Below are 6236 nucleotides of genomic sequence, written 5' to 3' on the forward strand. Positions count from 1 at the left end.
TTTAAAAACATTTTCCCCTTTAACATCAGTTAAAGGACCAATCGACCAAGGCTAATGTTTGCAAAGCTAAGTCCCTCAAGTTAGGCACATTTACACACTGAAGCAAGCACATTTACACACTAAATCCACATTTACACACTGAAGCAAGTGACTGCACTGGGAGAGGCAGCTGCTCAGTGTGAAGGACGTGGGGCTGACCTGTGATAATTTACGAATACTGCATGTGACAGGACTACTGGGCTAGTTACTGCACAGCCCGATTGGGTTACTGGAATGTTTACGGTATGCACCTGTGGGTTAGTTTAATAGCAAGGCTGTGAGGAAACTAGGAGGAAGGCAACACAATGGCTCCAGATAAACAACCTAGTTGTAAACATGGTGGAGATGGTCTCTCAGCTAAAGTGTAGCTCAGCTGGAGTGTTAGCTCCTGGTTACAAGGGCGTACACAAGGGGGGGTAACCAGGGGCACTGGCCCCCAATAATCGGCCCCCAATAAACTGGCTCCTCCGGCTCCAGGGCTGCAGCGGGGGCNTCTGTGCTCCAGGGCTGCAGTGGGGGCACAGAGCTCCTCCGGCTCAGGAGCTGTGGCGGGGGGCACAGAGCTCCTCTAGTGCTGGGACTCCAGCGGGGGGGCACAGAGCTCCTCCGGCTCCAGGGCCGCAGCGGGGAGCACAGAGCTCCTCTGGCTCCAGGGCCGCAGCGGGGAGCACAGAGCTCCTCTGGCCCCAGGGCCGCAGCAGGGGGCACAGAGCTCCTCCAGCTCCGGGGCCGCAGCAGGGGGCACACATCCTGCCCCTCCAAAAGCGGTCACATGCCTGCACAGGCCCCTGCCTGGTTAAAGCACCCGATGACAAACCAGGAGATCTGGGTTCAGGGCCTACCTTGTCCACAGATTTACTGTGTGGCCTTAGCCAACTTCCTCACCTGTTTGCACCTCAGTTTTTCCATCTGTAAAATGGGGAAAACAATGCTTCCCAATCTCACAGGGGTGTTGAGAGGGTTGTTTGATAAGTGTCTCTACTTCACATATAGAGCATAGAAGTACAAAGCATCCACACTGGTATTACTTAGGGTCTAGAAAACAAACGACTATTAAGCCTTGAATTGTGTCCTGCAGCCAGGGTAGTTCACAAAGAAACTCCTTGGACCTTGCGAAAAGATTAAAAATATATAGATTTACATTTCTAGAAGATTTTAAAAAGTCAATAAGTCAATAACTTCCACCAGAGCCTTACGTCTGGGAGATTCTTATGGCCTGAATTAGTCCAAGTAACAATTTCTCTCTGCAGCTGATGCAATACATACATATTATTTATGTGTATTTTAAAGTTATGTCATGGGGGCCTAGAGCATATGGATAGTTGCCCTCCTCAATGTTTGCATAAATCTAAATACATAAAAAAGAGAGGGATGGAGAGCTGCTCATATACCGCATGTGCTTGACAGTGTCTGCCTGTAGGCTGCTGCCCTCCTATGGCAAGTCACAATGGCATCCTCTTCATTCTCAGCCAGCATCTCTGGAAAGAGCACACTGCGTTTCTGAGATGATGAGCCAAGGTTTGGCTGCGATACCTGCTGTTAAAATGATAGCCTCCAAAACTCAACGTGCTAGTTCACTATGTGAAGATAAAAACCATGGTTCCTTAGAAAATCAGCACCCTGGGGCACGAATCATCTCAGTTCTGCGAGGGAGCATTTCTTTCATGCAAAGGGACGGTGCACAGCTGAAAGAGCGACTGTCATTCTCAGGTTGCGTGTGCCATTGTTATTGCTGAATGGTAACTTCTCCGGGCTATACAGTTGGCTCCAGTGCTCCTCTCCCTAATGACAGAGTGTTTTTTCAAGAGCCTGTATCTTGGCAACATAGGATTGTTGACTTGGAAGCTCACGGTTTAAAATAAGGCTACATTCATTTCAGCAGCTCTGCTGAATCCTGCATCCGTTGCCATGGTAGGACTGGGAAGCTAACCCTCAGGGCAAGTACCATGTGCTTGCTTCTATTATCAGCATTCTTCCAGTGTGCTCCTTTACTGCCTGCCACTCTGAAGCCTCTGGCAGTATTCCTCTACTCCTATCTCCCCAGAACTATCTTCATGCCTGGGAGAGGCAAGCTGCAACTCCACCCATAAGTAGCTCTTGGTAAGAGGATGCAAAGCAGGACTATGATACTGAAAGTTAGCCTCGTAGTCCTTCCATGATCATAATTTCTTCCTTCGCTGAATGGAGACCAGTGTTTCAGCAAGGCCAGATTGAGGTTGGCATTAAAAGTGCCCTTTGGAGTGACGGGGAATAAAGATTTTTCAGTTTTAAAAGGCCTTCCATCCCCTTCCCCTGCAAAGACAGCAACGGCCAAGATTCTCAAACTTGACTAGTGGTTTTGGATTGCTTGAATTTTTAGGTGCCCAACTTGAGACATCTTTACTGGGCCTGACGTTCAGGCCAGAGCTGAGCTCCCACTTTTGGAAAATCAGGCCCCTTTAAAATGTCTCAAGTTGGGCACCTAAAAATTCAAACAATCCAAAATTGCGAGTCACTTTTGAAAATCATAACATTCGTTGTTAGTCAATAGCTTACGCTGACGTAGCTCTTTTCATTCGGAAAGAGCTCCCAGCCCTTCACGTCCCACTCTGTATACATGCAGCACCATTCCTGTGTGTCCTGTGTGGGAGGTGGTAATATGGCAACCAAGTGCTCCAGTCATTCGGGTGCCTATCCTAGGACCTGATCCTGAAACCCTTGCTCAGGCGAGTAAACTTTGCTCAACTGAATCATCTTATTGACTTCTCGCATGGTTAAGAATTATTTATGTGAATAAGGGTGTCACAGGGTGGCTGGCCCCAGTAAATGAAGTCATCCAGCACCTCTGTGCCTGAACAGGTGCTCTCATTTGGCCAATTCAGAGGCAGGGACAGCACCTGGGGGCTACAAAAGATCAGTGAAGGAATGACCCAGTGAAGGGAGGCTTGGTGAGTCAGTCAGGAAGGGCGGGTGAGAGCTGCCAGAGACCCGGGGGACTGGAGGAATCTTGGAGGGAAGCAAAAGGTGGTTCCTGGGGGAAGACTGAAGACAAGAGAGCAATAAAAGGAATATGTTGGCTAGTATCTCCAAGCCAGAGAGGGCTTGAGGGCTGAAGGCCAGGGAGCAGCAGAGGGCACTGCTTGCTGGCTCTAAGCTGAAGAGCTGGGCACGAGGGCTGAAGGCTAGGGAGCAGAGGAGGACCTTACCAGCTGAGATCTCCAGAGCTGGACCCAGAGGAACCATGAGAAGGCCAGGGGGAGTGAGGGATGCTCCCCTGGCAAGGATGCTCCCAGCAGAGAGACTGTGGGGGTTCCTGCTGGGAAAAGTGGGGTTGCACCCCCAGAAGGAAGGTGGCTGTCCTTAGACAAGGACAGGAGAGGATTGACAGGGAGTCTGGGCATGGTCACAGGTGCTAGTGTATGGTATATGGAGCATCAACAGGGAACATGTCTTGAGTTTTAATGACTGCACTGGATGAGAAATTAACTTCATGTTTGGGACTTTTGTTGTGGGCTATTTGAACTATTCTGCTTATAATAAACCAGCCTCAAAGAGGGGTACTATTAAGCCAAGAAAGCCTGAAGTGAAGTTATTGGGTCACCTGAGAGGGGAAACTGAGGCAGGGATGCCTGTCATGCTACAGCCTGCCACAGGAGGGTGCTCCAGGTGGGGCTACTCTATGACAAAGGGTTGCAAGACCACGCCTGTAGTCTGTAAGTGCATTGGGACAGGAACCAAATTTTCCAACTTGGATGGCTAAAGTCAGTCACCTACATCAACAGAAACGCTCTGGGCAGAGATCCACATCCTTCTCCCTCCTGATCGGGGGTTTTTGCAGGCTGCACAATTCCCTGTCTATACTGTGATATCCCCAGCAAGCCAGACTGCCTAGACAGGCCAACAGCTTCACTTTCCTTTCTCTCCAGAGGCTCTGAACAGCATAACTGCCAGCAGTTACAAATTACCACACAGCTCGTTCTACGCAAGCACATTTATTCTTAAGGTAAACGCATTACAGAAACTGCATATTAAAAACAATAAAAGAATCTACACACATTCTGAAAAACAAAGATCCCCCCAACTCCAGCCCCGGGCTCTGGTAGGTGTCAGTCCTTCAAGCCCCACAACTGGCTTTTCCCTGTGGTTACAAGTTCACAACTGTCTTGGATTCAGAACCAGAACAACCATCAATAGCTCAGTCTTTTCTTTATACAGCTTGGGCCTTTAAACTGACATCTTGACAATGGCCAACTCCCCAGGGCGTAGCTTCTAAAGGGGTAGGGTTTGCATAACCAGAGGTGGGGAATTTGCATTCACCACCCCACAGATATTCCCCAGGAAAACTACTTAGTATATTTTGTTCCAAAAATCCACTCTTGTCTGGCACATTGTTCACTGTAGTCATTTGAACTCCCAGGTCTCACATCTCACAACCCCCTCCAGAAGTTACATACAATTGCAGCCCACAATACATAAACCATTCATTTCATACAATGGACCTCAAAGATACTTCAACTTAATTCCGTAAGGTCTCCCTGGGATATTGCAGGAATCTGCCATGTTTGCCACACAGTTCACTTTTATTTAGGAGCGTAAGTGTAGCTTTCGGTGCTTGCCTTTAAGCACCGAAGTTAGAAAGCGTTGCCCTGTGTCATTTATCTGTCTGAGAAGCTCACTGCACAGCCTGGGCCGTAACAATAAACCATCTGCTCATCAAGGCTCCTAGCCTGGATTATAGAGCAATTTTAGGGAAATGATTGGCTTTGGGCAAAGTAACTAGACCTGCTAACACTAACAGCTGATCTCTTTATCTGTACATGGGATACAACATGGCACCACTGTGGCCACGGAAAAGGATTGATTTTTAGCCCTCCTTAGAGTGCAAAGCTTTCAATGGCTATAAAGACCTTTAATGAGGGGGAAGTAACGAGGGGTCTGCGCTGGGGAACGATATGCTGGGCTGTTCAAAGTGAGAGGGAACTGTTCTAACCTGTATTTGTTGACTCAGTGGGTGCAGAAGGAGGTTTGGTTAGCACCTGATGGTTTATTGTACAAGTCAGTCAGGCAGCCTGCTCAGAGATGACAGTGGCGTTCTGGGCAGGATCTGTAGAATCAAAAGCTGGCTTTCCCTTTTATTATCTCTCTATGAGGCTGTCTAAATTGTCAGGCGCCTACAGGAATGAGTCTCCACGGTATTCAAACTGACACTGGTGACTGCATCTCACTCTTGTCAGATGACAAGACATCACATACAAACAGGCTGCTCTATCTATAGGCAAGCCAGGCACCTAGAGTGGCAGATTTCCAGGCAGCTGCCTGGGGCAGCAGATTTGGCCCCGCTGTCCCTCCGTCATGGTTGCAATGTCACTTGTTCAGATTTGCCCCTGCTACACCATTCCCCTCCATCATGATGAAAGGGTAGCTGGACCAAATTTGAGTGGTGTGAGGGACAGCACACTGAAGTGTTGCCTAGGGTGGCAGATTGTGTTGAGCAGCCTCTGCATACAAAGCAGGGCCAAATCTGTAAAATGTAGAGTTTAGTAACATGGGAACACCTAGAGGCCCCATTGTGCTAGGTACAGTACAGAGACAGAGTAAGAGAACAGTTCCTCCCCAAAGAGCTTACAGTCTAAACAGCGAGACAGACAAAGAGTGAGAGAAAAGAAGCATAGATCATTTAATAGATGGGAAGCTGAGGCACAGAGATGATTTTGCCAAGGTCACATAAGGGGTCTGTGGCAAATTGGGGAATTGAACGCCCATCTCCTGAGGTGCAGTTCAATGCCTTCAACACAAGATCATAAGCCACAAAATTCAAATCCAGATCCAAGTTCTGAAAGCTCCAAAATTCAGGCATGCTAGGACCCAGGGTTTTGGTTTAATTCATTATAAAGATTGGAGCCGGATCTGGGTTTGTTTATCAAACATCCCCAAAGTTCGGGGATGTTTCGATACAGGATTTGGATTTGAGTCCATCGCTTGTAAAATGAGAACTCTGCCTTTTTCCCAAGGTCTGTCTGGTAGGTATGTGTGAGGCTGAAACATTGATTAATATTCAGCCCTGATGTAGGTGGGTATAATTCCACTGACATGAAAGGAGTTTTATCGTCCATTTGCTGCAGAGCTGAATTTGACCTGTTAACTCTTTTCTATTTGAGTCCGAACAGGCACATCGGTGCTCCTAGTCAGACTGTTCCACCACCATTCTGATGAGCTTC

Source organism: Trachemys scripta, chromosome 1 (assembly GCF_013100865.1).
Source record: "Trachemys scripta elegans isolate TJP31775 chromosome 1, CAS_Tse_1.0, whole genome shotgun sequence".
NCBI classification, from domain to species: domain Eukaryota; kingdom Metazoa; phylum Chordata; order Testudines; family Emydidae; genus Trachemys; species Trachemys scripta.